General features: G+C 48.8%; 1 protein-coding gene across 2 annotated transcripts in view; it reads left to right on the top strand.

The window, feature by feature from the left end:
* The window catches only part of NACC2 (NACC family member 2), a 61,832-nt gene that overhangs the window by 23,888 nt on the left and 23,777 nt on the right, over positions 1-14,167 (top strand). Inside the window, exon 1 of one of the 2 annotated variants that reach the window (XM_027778085.2) lies at positions 10,211-10,258. The exons of the other annotated variant lie outside the window; for it this stretch is intronic. The gene's annotated coding sequence lies outside the window, so the exon portion shown is untranslated. Of the gene's footprint in view, positions 1-10,210; positions 10,259-14,167 lie in introns of those variants that run through there. 2 annotated transcript variants of the gene reach the window in all.

Raw genomic sequence — 14,167 nt, 5'->3', positions numbered from 1 at the left:
AATGAAACACGCTGGGAATATGAACCTGCCGTGGCTCGTGACCGTGCCTGAGCGGGCGGTGGTGCTACACTGCGGGGGAGCTCACTAGAGACATCAGAGCGATGACCCCAAGGACCTGGGGTGCAACACCCGGTCGGGGAGCATTACCCCGTGCACCACGTACAAAACCCACTGTCTCGCCAGCCTCCCTCTCCAGCTGCTGCTTTCCCTTCCTAGGGAAGGAAAAGTGCTGTAGGACTGTTTGCAATGTAGCTGCTATAACTCTTAAATTTTAATAATAGATTACCATTAGTATCAGCCTTATATAATGCACACCTCATTATTGCTTACTCAGAATAATTTTGCAGCCTCCTTATAGAACCTTGGAACTTTATTTGCTGAGTATAAAATATGCAGAAATGCATGAATAGTTTTAAGACTTGGTACCCTAAACTAATACACTGTGCTTTTTTTTTTCCTGCACCATGATTGAAGTCAAATTAACATATTTACCTTCAGTGCTCCCAGGAGTAGCATTAAAAAATTCAAGAGGTGATTCAGAATAGTCTCCGATTTACTGTGTTTAAAGCTGGATTTCATTTCTCAATAAACCCATGCAAACACTTGACTCCCTTTCAGCTTTGCAGCCTCTTCCCTCCCTGTGCAGGTCGTTGGACTTATCAACAGATGGTAGCAGTATTATTAATGCTGCATTCCCAAAAGGAAGCTTTTTATTTTATTTTATTGGTTTTTCAGGATGGGGGAGAAAGCAGGGATAGAGAATAAGGGAGAGAATGAGTTATAACAAATAGCACAGAAGCAGAGCTGCTGTTTTAATCTGAAATAGGGAAAAGTATCGAGTGTGATTTTTGTCTTCTGCCTGCCAGCGCTGGTTCACTGTGTAACGTTGGTTACGTTATCATGCTCTGCCTCAGTTTATCTGTGAGAACTGTTTCCTAGGGCAAATCATGAAGCTTAATTTTTGCTGTATGTTGACATCTTCCCAGGAAGAAAAGCTGTGTAAATGCAGGGGTAGGGAGTGGAAATGGTTGCTTTATTGCCCAGTGGTTTCTTTATTCTTACCAATGATTACCCAGGAGCTCTCCTGCCTGTGCCGTGATTTATTCCTACAGCTATAGGGTGTAGCTCCAAGAGACCCCACGACAGTTGGGTTCAGGGGTGGAAATTCCTGCACCAAAGCCCCAGGCTGCTCCACCATCGCCTCTGCCGTGGGCTCCTATGGGGAAGCACCGTCTCTTAAGCGTATCGGTGCTGCAGGGAAACCTTCGATGCTACTGTTCCTGACCAGGTAATAAATATTCTGGGGAGAGGGTCTGTGTAAGGAGCCATTTGCTCAGCTGGGGCGAGTCGGTACCCTCTGAGTGGGACAACTCTTCTTGAAAATTCAGTTTACTGTGGGCTGGAGAGACTGCAGCGGCTTCTTTTCCATGCCTGCTCCTAGATTAGGAAGTTATTTCAGCAGATGTTGTTTCCTAAGAAAATGGGTTAATGCTCGGTGGTTAGAATGGTGTGGCAAAAAAAGCTTACTTGTGTGAGGTTTTGGCTAATTGCCTTGCAAGTGTTACAGAGCGTTGCAGCAAATTTCCTGGATTTCGCAATCGTGATGGTTCTGGTTTAACTGGCCAGAAAGATTTTTCAAAAATACACGGAGAAATGGAAAAAATAGAGGCAAATCACTTGCTGTGTTGCTGCAAAAAGCTGAAGGACCTGGCGGCTGGTGTGAAAAGTCTCCAGGTGTCTGAGCAAGTAATTGAGATCCGGGGCTGAACAGATCTCTCTTATCGTCTTTTAATTGATGAAAGGCTGGTGTTGCTCAGGGGCAGGCCAGAACGAGCCCTTCTTAGAAATAAGCAGGAATTCCCTGGCAGAGAGCTCCCTGGGAGAACAGGATTGTCTGTCATTCCCAGTTCATAGGAATTGGGAAAAGGGCTGTTGCGCAGGAAGGGGAGGGCTGCCGGCATGCAAACCAATCTCTGCTCCCAGGGCAGGGACCTTGGGGGGTCCCAGCTGGCATGTGGAAGCTCTTTCTCAGCATGGAAAGCCCTTACAGGCCATATTCCCTTGTTTTGTCCTGGGAAGGTCGGTGTCTGGGTGCTGAGGGGCTGCCTGGGGCAGCTGCCACCCAGCTGTGCTTCGGGGATGCTGCTGCAGGGGTACCCTTTGGTGCCCCCCATGTTCTCACGTGCACGTGGTACTTGGCCCCAGGGGGGGCTTTTTTCCATGCCTGCTCCTACGTCGGTCCCCAGTGAAGGACCAAGGCTTGTTCTCCGGGTTCCCCAATTTGGGGGCAAGTGAGGTGGCTGTCAGCGCCCCGTGCTGCCACTGCTGCCTCCCGCTCTGCATCCCCACCGGCTCCCCGGGAGCAGGGCACTGCACGGCAGGCGGCGAGGGATGCAGGGGAGGTGTATTCACGCGCTTCTGAAATGCATCTGCCAAAGGTACTGGTGCAGGTGAAAGCAGAACCTGGCCTGAGAAACGGGTCTGGTTTGTGTTCAGTAATATCTGTGCAATGAGTCCTGCTGCTCTGTACGGCGACAGCAGCACCGTGTACCTCACTGCCACACTGCCACCTCGGTGGGGACAGCTGCCTGTCCCCCATCTCCCCGCCGGCATCCCAGCTGCAGGACTGCTCCCCGCTGCTGCCTCAGCTTTCTGGTCCCACCCAGGGCCGGCGGAGGTGGAAGATGCTTGGAGCTGCGGGGACAAGGAGGAGTTTGTCTGCACACAGTGAGGCCAGGAATTCCGTAAGAAAGGCAGGTGCGCAGGGAAATGCAAATCAAGTATTGCTATTTCTAAGAGCATCGCTGTGAAAAGACTTACCGTTTTGAGGAGTGTGATGGCAATGAACTGCAGCCGGCGGGGCTGGGAGGGAAACCTCCGGCTTTCAGGGAAGGGTGGCTGCAGTGTCATCCTTCGACATGTCCTGCCATCCCGTGCCATGGAGAAAACCATTTTCCAGGCCAGTGTTCCTGGGGCCACGTGCCAGTGCAGCCGTGGGCCAGGGGCTCGCGACATCAGCCAGCACCACATCCCCATGAGCAGCAACGTAAAACAGGAATAAATGAACTTGGCTTCACAAACTTAGTGCTTAAATATTTTTCCCAGGCAGGAAAAAAACCCCAAACATTTGTTTTCCATGCAAAACAAATATATCTTGGGAAAGTTCCCGAAGTTGCGTGTTTAACTGTTTGGATCTGTGCATTTGTAGGAGAGAAGTGATTATATCCTGGTACAATTATTTTTCTTTTTAAAAGGAAGCTGAAATGTTTGCGAGGAAGACATTTTAAGTGACTGCTGGGGATGCATGAGAGCGAAGGGGGAGCCGGGTTTGATGATGATTGCTTTGCTTCGCTTTATTGCTGTTGGGAAGGACGCACCTTCCCTTCATCCCCTCCCTGCAAGGACTAACCACAAATGCAGCCTTTTACTGTTGTGTTTTGGGGCTGTTTCTGCTTGTCTTCTGAATTTTATTGAAACCTGTGTCTGGTTGCTAGTGTCTTTTCAATCCTACCGAAATATGAGAGCTGTTACTGGAGTTTATTTAGCACGATGGAGTCTTTTGCATAGTTAAAATTGCGGATGCTGTATAAACCAGCAGCTCTCTCTGTCCTTCCCAACAGCAGGAGATGCTGCAGTGGGATGCTCCTTCAGGCGATGTGGGGAAGGGGTGAAAGGGAAGGGACAGCCCCCTCCAGCTGGGGAGTGCGTGGAGGGGAAGGGCTGTCGGAGCCGATTGCCCCTTCCCCATTCCCTGTGGCAGCAGGTGAGGGGTGCCCGTGGGAAACGGGGGGCTGACACCCAATGGGGGGCTTCTGTCTCCAGCCACGGGTACCACTCACCCAGGATGGAGATTTCCAGGGTGGTGGGTGAGCTCCCTGCAGAAGGACCCATCAGTTCTTTCCTGCACTGCCCCTCCCTTGTGCTCACCTCACGAGACCCCACTGTAACTATATAAATACAGAGATACAGAACTCAGATTTATTTTTGCATGAAATCACTGTTTTATATAAAATCCCCGAGGAGATGGTGTGGAGGCCCATCACCATGGCTGGCGTGATGCACAGTTTGTGTTGGCATCATCCTGTCCCTGTCCTGGGGGGGCAGGACCCCCAGCCCCGCTGTGGTACTGGGATGCAGTTAGGGATGGGGACTGGAGAGGATGGAGAAGGGAGTCTGCGGTGACTGTCCTGCCTGGAACAGGTCAGGATTTGGCATGAGGACAAGTGACATGAGTTTGGTGGTCTTCTGATTTGATGGTTTGTCAAAGCCAGATTATCAGGGTTTCTCGGAGCTGGGAGAAGGTGGGATTGGGGTGCACCAAGCAGGAATTTGCCCAGGACAGCAGGGTGCTGGAGGAGGCTTTTCAGCACGTTGGCCCTTCATGAGCACTGTGAACACACCGTTTGAAAGAAGCTAGAAATTAAAAACATGCCACAGTCTACTCTGCAGAGGAAAAAGGAAAAAAACCCAATAACCTACATCCTGCAGCCTCTCTCCATGAGCGCTTTCTGCACGCTTTGCTGTCATTAATAGTCACCATTCCAGAGCTAGAGATGTTTAATTTATTTGTGTTCTCCTAACACCTTTCTGTTTCATAACAGTAATCACCTCTCCTGGTTTGGCCGGGAGGCAGTGGTGTCTGCTGCGCTCCCTGTAATCCAGGAGTGAATCAAAGCAACTTTTTACAAAACAAGATTCTCTTGCTGTTGCAAAAGAGCTTTGGGGAAATCTGGTTTTTGTGGTTAAGGATCTTACTCTGATGCACAAGGAAAATTATGTGTAGCTTTTATTTGGCCCAAAGGATTCTTACAACATTATCCGTATTTCCTTTAATTTGTGGGATTTCTAGTAAATGGGCTTAAAAATAGGTCCGGGCAAGATGCCAGGGTACATACGAACAGCAGAAAAGCTTTGCAGGCTGTGAGCAGCTCGCTTTCACTTCTCCCTCAGCACGGGCTGGGGGACGGAGTAAACACTCACCTTTTGGGGTTAAATTTAAGGATGTCTTGGAATTCTTTGGAAGTTGATATTGCAAAAAAGATTTTTCAGCTCTTTAATAGAACCAATGCGATATTGTTGTTGAGCTGGGCACAGATCTGGAAAGGGGCAGGATGAGCTGTAGCACCAGGGGAGGACAAGAGCATGGGGGGACCCTCACATAAATCCCTGGACCCACTTACTGATGGGATTTGAGGACACTGGAAACCTGGTGTACAAGTAGGAGCAGAACATGGTGATGATAAACAGTTGTTTTTGGTTTTTTTTTTTCCTTTCAGCTTTGCATTCTCAGAAGTCTCTTTAAGCTTTTTGTAAAATGGGAAAAATCTAATAAGGGAGAGGCGATGGCTTGGAGCCGCACTCCCAGCCAGGGTGACTGGCGGGTGCCCGGCTCCCTTTGGTGATACTTAGCTGGCTCTTTCTTCAAAATCAGTCTCGGTTCAAGTGACTTAAAAATGTATTTTTCCCTGGGGACAGCCACCCACAAAAGCCTTTCATTAAGATGTAGTGGGTTTATGCAGCTGGAATCCCAGCGGTAAAGGGAAGGTAAGTGGGAAAGGATGCTGGCCGCGCCGTGTGGCAGCGAGCCTGCCTCGCTCCGCGTTCCTCTGCTGGGCACGGGCGCCTTACGGCTTCCCCAGATGTGCAATTTGTGTCCTACTTTTGCAAAATTTAGATAATTTTAATTAAATCTTTGGACAGAAATCCATTAAACTTTATTTTATTTTGAGTACCGTGAAAGTTGTGCCCCTCTGTTGCTAGTAGCTTGTTGGGACATGAAGAGGAGGAGCGGGGAGATGGATGAAGAGGAGGAAGGTTCAGCAGCAGCAGTGTGTTGGATCGGTGCAGTGGGCAAGGAGTGATGTCTTGGCATGGGGAAGGGCAGGCATGTGGCAGCAGGGCCAGGGTTGAGTTGGGGTTGTAGCAGGTCCTGTGGGTCATGGGCTGAGGAACCCACCCTGTGGGGAGCAGCGTGTGGGTGCGAGCTCACACTGTGCCCCTGCCAGTGCTCTTGAACTAAAAATGGGCATTTTCACGTGGTGGTGATTGAGTTTCATGAAATCAAGAGGACCCCGGTGCCTGATGCAGAAGCAAGCTTGTTAAAGGGGAGTTATTTATGCCATTGGCCGTAATGTACTAATAACACTTTTCACCCGAGGATACCAAGTAGCTTTACAGATATTGGGTTCTGGGATGCCTCTGTGAAGTGGGGGAAGTGTGGTTAATTCACTTGTACAGGGGAGGACACCAGGTCTCATCTCTGCTGCCAATCCGCTCCAGTGCAGCCTGGCTCCTCATCCTGTGCCGCACCAGAACCGCGCTTTTCCTGGAATGGGAGTTGTTGTGGAGCCATTCCTCCGGGGTCACGGGGGCTGCAATCCCACGAGCTGTTAATGACACCACCCAGTTCCCCAGTACATTCTCTGGAGGAGGCAGGTAGATTTGCTGTGGCTCTTTATTGTAAGGGATAATGTTAGGGATGTGTCTGGAGGGCACCCGGCTCTGGAAAGCCCAGCCGAAAGGATGGAAACATCGGATAGCATTGCTGGCAGTTGGGTGGCACCTCGAGCCTTTTCCATGGGATTGATGTCAGTGGGTGCCGCGGGGCAGCTCCCGGTTCAGAGGGCTCTTCCATGTTTCAGGAAAAAGCAGAGCAGAAAAAAATGCCCCATGCCACCTGGGCACAGTTTGGGTACTTTGTGAGCAGAAATCACCTGTTTCCCTCTGGAACAGGGAGCTGCTGAGTGCGGGCACCCCAGGACACCTCTTTTCTCATGAAACCTGGGGATTTGGCAGCTCCCAGCCCTGGGACCGCTTCCCCTGCTGCGCCAGCTCGCGATGCCGAAGCACCGCGCTCCAGCCAGCCCAGCACCGTGGCAGGAGTTCACATTCAAGCTGATGCTTCAAATTTACCTCCTTCGCTGGAGATCAGCTTTCCCAGCTGCCCCTGAGGAACAGGCTCCTGTTGTTTCTTCAAAGACCAAGGTTAAATGAGCAGCTGCAGCACAGCATGGTGGGAAATGCAGGTTTTTTAGGAGTTTGGGAGATGAGCCGGTGCCAGCGCTGGCCCCAGGGGCTACGGCTGGGGTCCGTCGCTGGGGCTCGCATGTGTGAACCCCCCACTTAAAACAGCATCCTCCCTGCTACACACACCTATAAGCCCCTTTGATTTTTCTTTTTAAAAATAATTGGGTTTGTGCGTGTGTGTTTTGTTTTTTGTTGTGTTTTTTTTTAAAAAAAAAATCTTAACGGAGAGACAGCAAATTTAATATTTTCAGTGTCTTGGATGTGTTGTGATTTACATTTGATTTTAGGCATAATTAGAAATGCAAGTAGAGCGCTTTGTGTTTTACCTCTGCTTCAACTATTTATGGCATGATATGCAAATGAAGCAAGCTATGAATATTAAAGATTAGAGTATGTTACAAAGTATCACTGTCTTTAATGAGTTCGGTAATGGGCACAGGCTTTGCACACACTTTAATATGGAGGTATTTTATGTTGTGTGCCGTCTCCGCGGCTCTGCAGCTATCGATGCCGTGTTCGGTTACATCCCAGGAGAATGGGGCCGTGATTTAAAACCCATCGAGCCCCGGATCGGCTGCAATAGGTAGGTGCGATTTCCAAGCGTGCCCATGACAAAGGCGGCTGCGGCTGGCGAAGGGTGTTGATGGATTATTTCACAGAGAGTGTTTCAGTTCTCGTCTAGGTCAATCCGTTTCATCTGCTGCAGCGTTGTAGATGGATCTGAGAATATGAAAGCGCTCGTCGACCTTTCAAGGTGCTTTGCAGCACTGGGAGGGAATCTTAAACACGCTCCTGCCAAAATGGAGCTGCTGCCTGGAACATCACATACAGCCCCCAGAAATTAATTTTGCCCTTCCTCTCCAATTAGCCTTATTGACAGAAAATTATTTTGGGGTTTATTGACACATCCGAAGGGGAATGTCTTAGCTGCTGGGTAGCAGAGGGTTGGGAAGTGGGGCTCCTGGGATTAACCCCTTCTTGCCATAGGGCAGCCTGGTTAGCACGGGTTTATCTCTAAACCAGTGAATAGTTTTGTCCCCAAAGTAGCATTGTGGTTGTAAAAGAGGAAAATAACGGTGTTTTGGGGCGCTGCAGCACACGCAGAGGTTTCATCCACGGGTAATCCGAGGAACAAGGTTCTGCCCAAGCACGGGGGCCCCTGGGGGGCGATGCTGGGGGGCTGCGGGAGGTGGGGGGAAAGCCAGGCAGATATGGAAAGCCACGGGTTTTGTGCCGAATGGGGCTTGGGGAGGGTGGGCGGTGGGGAGGGAGAATGGAGCCTGCCCCAGGGAGCGTGCTTTTCAGATTTGAGGTATTTAAATTACAAATTTTGATGAGGAAGATTGTCAGCAGTATTCAAAACAGTGCTTAAATTCTTTTGAAACACTGTCGAGCTGTGCTGTGGCAGTTGAAAAGTTTGGCACACAAGAACTTGGCCCAGAAGTTGCTGCTTGGGGTTTTTTTTCCTTTAAAACTCAATTCATCTGTATTCAAGTATCCCACATGCTTAAGAAAAAAAAGCCCCACCAGGCTCATACTGGTTTGAGACAGACCCTTGCATGCGAGGGAGGCAGCAGAAGTGATTGATCTCTAATTTCAGGGGGTTGCCTTGTTGGTTAATGAGCATTAATAACTATTTGTACTTGTGTATTTAAAAAACATAATAATTTTATAGTGCTTGTGCCTACCTCATAGAAAGAACCAGCAAACTAAACAGGGATTTAGAGTATGCTTGTGATCCACTGGATTATTAATCCATAGGCATTAGCTATACTTTTTTTTTGGGGGGTGGGGGTGGGGGGTGTCAGTTGGTGTTCATTGGCATGGGATCAGCTCGGTGTTTGCAGCACGTGTCTGAAGCGTGTCCTGAACGCTGGGGAGACTTTCTTACTTTCAACCTCTGCCCGTCCTCTGCTGCATGAGGCTTGCACCTCCGTAAAACCCCCAAATCCGAGCCACATATGTGCTTTAGCTGGGGCTGTGCATCAGCGGGGCAATCCTGGGGACGTGGCTGGTCAGCTGTGGCACAGCAGCACAGAACCTGTAAGGTGTTGGTGTTGGCTCCGAAGATGTACTTGAGCATATATCTTTTATATATATATATTTAAAAATATATATAATAGATTAACCTATTATTCTATATTCTGCTATCATATATATATAAATACTCAGGGCTGCAGCGTTGTCTGTGGGCGTTTTATGGCATGTTACAGAAATAGTCCCATCCTGAAGCTTTGGGCAGGATTTGTCGGACCAGTGAAGGGTTTTGTTGCAGGAGCAGAGAAGGCAGAAATGAAAAGTCAGGGTCGGGTCTCCTGAACTTCCCGCCTTGATGCTGGGAGTCGGGGATGAGTCTGCAGGGGTTTCCCCACCACCACCCCACCCCGGGAAGAGGGGAGAGATAGGCTTGTTTGCTGAAGTGCAGGCAATTAATGCCATGTTGGAAAAATGCAGGTTATTTGCTTTGCCCTGTCAGCCTGGGGAGAGTGGGCAGCCGGCTGAGGTGACCACCTCATGTCACAGATTCTCGGTTTCTCAGGTTTTTTGGTCAAAGATCAGAAAGCTCAGTTTTGCAAAACATCCTGTGCAATCTAGTATTTGCTTCTAGAACTACAGAGTTAAATTTCTGCAGTCTGTAACTTTCCCTTTCTGCAAGCTTATATTTCCATTAAGGATCAAGCTCAGATGCAATTGTAGCTTCACTTTATAGAGTATTAAAAGTTTAATGTATAAATGTCTTCCTTCGCCAGAACTTTTTGGCAGTAGCGTTTTCCAGTCTTGAAATTTCTACAAAAACATGAAGATCCGGGTTGCTGCAAGGGCTCAGCTGCCCTTGAAGGGTTAATTATATTATGCCTACTTTTTTTTTTTTTTTTCTTAAAGCAGGGAGAATAAGCTGTAGCCAAAAGTAAAAGTCATTAATTTTAAGACAGAGATGTAAGCAAAGTTTCCTTCCCCTCTGCAGGTTGGTCAGGGTAGGCTATGCAGTAATTGAAAAGTAAAGGCAATTGAATTACAGGCTCCTGTCCAAACGGAGCGTGATTTCTTCTTTTTTTTTTTTTTTTTTTTTTTTTTTTAACAACCTCCATTGCATCAGAACTAGGCAGTATTCCTGATGTTCTCATGTGTGTTAATGCTGACTCACAGACTAACTTCAACAAGAAAAAAAACACACAGGCAGCTCCACCATACTAGGTAATGAGCTCTAGCAAGAAGCAGCGTCTGATGTTTTGTAAGCTTTTTTAATTGACCTTTTAAGATATTTACTTTATTTTAAGGCTTTCTGTTCCGTAGTGGCACGCTGGTAGAACTGAGTCATGCATGTTATATATTGCTAGCTCTGCTGTTGTGTACTAGGAGCGAGGAGAATACAATTCAGCATGGCACTTGTCTTTTTGATGTGTTACGGATGTGAATTAACATTTGCGATGGGATGCAGGCAATGCATGCATTGCAGAAGGCATGGTGATGGGGTGCTGTGTGCTTTCTGATGGATGTAACTTAAGTTGGGGTCTGGAGTTTTTTTAGTAGGTTGCAAAAAATGAAATTCTGCAGAATAATTGTAATTTTTTTTATCCATGTCTCTCCCTTCCCCTTTTCCTTGCAGCAAGCTGAAAAAAAAAAAAGAATCTAAAATGTTGCAATTTCTATTTTTGCTTCTCTTTGCTTTGAGAGCTCTTAAAATCAGTGATAGATAAGGCGGGGGGGGGGGGGGACGACACGGACCTAATTAAATAATAATGGCAATAACACACTTCGCCTTGGCTGAATGACGGCACTTTTTGGAGGCAGCAGCCTGCCGGGTGGGTGACCTCGAGCGGCGGTGGTGCGCCCAGTCTGCTGGTGACTCACCTTGCAGCAGGACAGAGCTGCCACCAGTGCCGGGGTCCCCCCCAGCATTGCTGCCGGCACCCCATCCCCGGGCTCCCCTGCCTGCACGTGCCGGCTGGGCTGCATCATCAGCATTAATTTAATTCACTTTTCCATCTTTCCCCTCCAACCCCGCTCCCTGCACGAGCCTCCAGGTCTTTACTTTCCGTGCAAATTTTTTGGATTATAAAGCAAACGGAGCTGCGTGCTGCATGTCTGCTGCGTGTGCCTTGCTTGTGTTACTTAGTAATATTTGCAAATTCAGTTTCTGCTGTCTTAATAAGGCAGAAATAATCTTCTTTCACCCATTGCCACTGACTGCCACGCTAAAAATAGGGTACGCTAGCACCGCTCGCTGCTTGCCACTTGCAGCATTTCAAAAATAAATACTTCGGAGCCGCAGAAATAAATGCTGCAGGAGAGAAGAGGAGTCTCGCTGTGACTTGTCATTTGATTACCGAACTTAACCTTGTTTTCTTTGCCCTGCCGAAGACCGGCATTAAACCGTGGGGCGATCGCAGCATTCCACACACTGCCCCAGCCCCTCTCCCTTCCCCGGCACGGGCGAGGGGATGCTCCTTTTTGGGGTGGGGGGGTGCAAAGACTTGTCTGGTTTTGCTCCTCGGTTCCCTGAACACCTTGACCTGTGGTGCATGGAGGGGGTATGCACAGCCTAGACCTGAAGCGCCTTTTATTTGACTTTATTTTGACTTTATTTTACTCTTTTATTTTATTTAAGGCGTCACAGCAGCTCCGTGCTCGGGGAATGGTACTTCGCCGGCGAGTTTTGCAGTTAGCTGTTGCTTTTTTTCCTTTGGGCTTATGTAAAAATTGCATTTGCTTGTCATTCAAAGGTGGGGGCACCCTGACAAAAAGCTGTAGCAAGAGCTAGGCGGGTGGCAGCCCTGTTCCCCGGGGTGGCCAGGGGTTTTTGGGGAGCCCCTAGCCGGCTAGGTGACACCCCCCTGCCAGCCTCAAATCCAGGGGTGGGATTTTCCCCCTCTCTCCTCATTTACAGAAGAAAGGGAAGTTTCCTTTGACCCTTTGGGGCCTTCAAGGGCAGGACTTTTCAGCTCTTTTCTTTTGAGGGGCTTTGGCTGGGTGGGGGTGACAGCCCTCGGCTACTTTTGTCTCCCACCCCCGGAGGGTCCCGCAGCCTTTGTCCCAGCCCCAGCTGCTGCCCCGCGCACCTTCCAGCCGGAAACCTGCGACTTTGGGGGCTTGGCTTTGTGTGTTATTTTTGGGGGGAGTGAGGGGGTGAAGCCTCCAAGTCTCATTATACGTTGGCTAAGAAAAAAACCCAACAGTTTAAATACATTATCTAATTATTTTTGATTACTCCCAGGGGAGCTCTGATGCCAGCATCTTATTCGAGGTCGATGCTTTTTCCCTTTGTTGTTGTTGCCTCGCCCCGACCTTTGAGGCCTCAGAGCAGGAAAATAGTTTGGGAAAGAGCAAACCTGCTTTTTCTTCCCCAAAGCATGTGAAGGCAGAAACTGAGAATTCTCAAACTCCCGTGGAAGTCGTGTCAAATAACGGCTGCTTTTTTTGTGAACATCTTGGGACAAAGGCTATGACTTTACAAAAATCACGTAGGCATGTACAAATGGTCCTGCTACATCCAGGAGCTGGGGAAAGAGGATGCCATTAGAAAAGAAAATGATGTTTTGCTGGAATGGTCACGTATCTTAAATAATCAGGGTGGGGGTGGTGGCTGGTATTAATCTGGTCTTGTTCAAGTTTTCTCCTTTGGCAGGAGGTGTCCATCTGATGATCTGTCACCTGTAGGACATGGCAGCCCGAAGGGGACTGGGGTTTTTTTGGGTGGCAATGGTGCTGAGGGCTCCTCCTGCACCCTGGGATGCAGCTCAGCTTGGGGGACGAGATTGCAAAATACAGTTTACATCTGTAATTGCTAAGGTCATTTTTCCTGCAGCGAGGCTCTTCCCACGTCAGATGGGCTGAAGCCATTCTAAACCATTCAAAAGTCGCTTGGTGTTGTATTTTTTTAAAAAAATAATAAAATCGTATTTCATAGAGGAGATTTTTAAGTTAGACATTATCAAGTGTTGTTGCATTTGCTGTTTAGTCACGGTAATGTTTTGGTGCTGTTGTTTTTAGGGGCTGTGCGGGTCTGATGGTGAGTGGGTTCTCCTTGCTATCAAGACTGCCTGCTTTTATTTCTGGGATTTTTGAGGGGATTTGGCTTGTTGATGAGTTCGGGTTATGACCTATATTCTGGTCATAAAAAGGCAGAGGCAGGAGGAAGAAGCAAAAATCCAGCAGTCCTGGGCTATGGTTTACTGAAGTGCTTTGGACTTTGCCGCTTGGTGGTACAGCTCTGTTCCTGTTCCTTGATGCTCTTTCTAGACCAAACGTGGTTTGGTTTTGGGTTTGGGTTTTTTTTTTCCCCCACCATTTCCCTGTGAGCACATTTCAGGACCTTTTTTCTCCAGGAGAACTGGAGGTTTAGACCATCAGCAAGTGCCACTGGCAAGCTCGGCCATGTTGTGACCACAGCTACAAAATCTGCTGGAATCGGCGGAGAGGCCACAGGAGCTGGGGTGATGTGATGTTGGGGGTGGGATCCCTTTGGGGCGGTCAGGCCAGGCTGCAGTCCCGTGGCAGGCGTACCTCGGGCAGGATGAGTTGTGGGGAGCATTTCTGGTGTCTCATGGAGGTTTTACATGAAATCTGCGGATAATTTGCTAGGCTGGGGCACTCTGCTGCTTCTCTCTGGCTTAAGCATACCCTGAACCGGCACAATTTTGGTGGTTTTAGAGAGAGACATGGGTTCCTCCTGGCACGCCTGGCTTGTTTATAGAGCAAATTCTAAGCAACATTAATAATTGATATCTGTTTTAAGTTGGTTTGTTCTGCACTCCCAAGCTGTCCTTGGCTGGTCCCACGCATCCTGCCCTGCCGGCTTTCTCCAAGGCAGAGCGTTGGGAGCGGGTCCAAGGAGACCCCCTCCAGTGCCCCCCTGGTCTCTCCTCTAGGTCTAAGAGAGCTGGAAGAAAAGAGGAGGAGATCCCCCTCCACCCATGGTCTGCCATCACCGTGGATGAGGCTTCCTTCAGGTGCCTGAGCGGTGAAGTTTTATTTCTGTAAAATAAGATTTTTTTCAGTAATTTTCACAGACCCAGAGTGGATCTGCATTTGCCAGGGCTGACTCCTTTCCTTCCCCAGCAGAGATTAGCAGTGTCATGGGTGGAAGAGTTCTTGGGCTTGGCTGTCTTGGTGTCACCGCTGACCTCCTCGCAGGATGTCA

Source organism: Falco peregrinus, chromosome 1 (assembly GCF_023634155.1).
Source record: "Falco peregrinus isolate bFalPer1 chromosome 1, bFalPer1.pri, whole genome shotgun sequence".
In the NCBI taxonomy this organism is placed as follows: Eukaryota; Metazoa; Chordata; class Aves; order Falconiformes; family Falconidae; genus Falco; species Falco peregrinus.
Note: the sequence above shows the minus strand (reverse complement) of the source record. Positions and strands in the feature narration are given on the sequence as shown.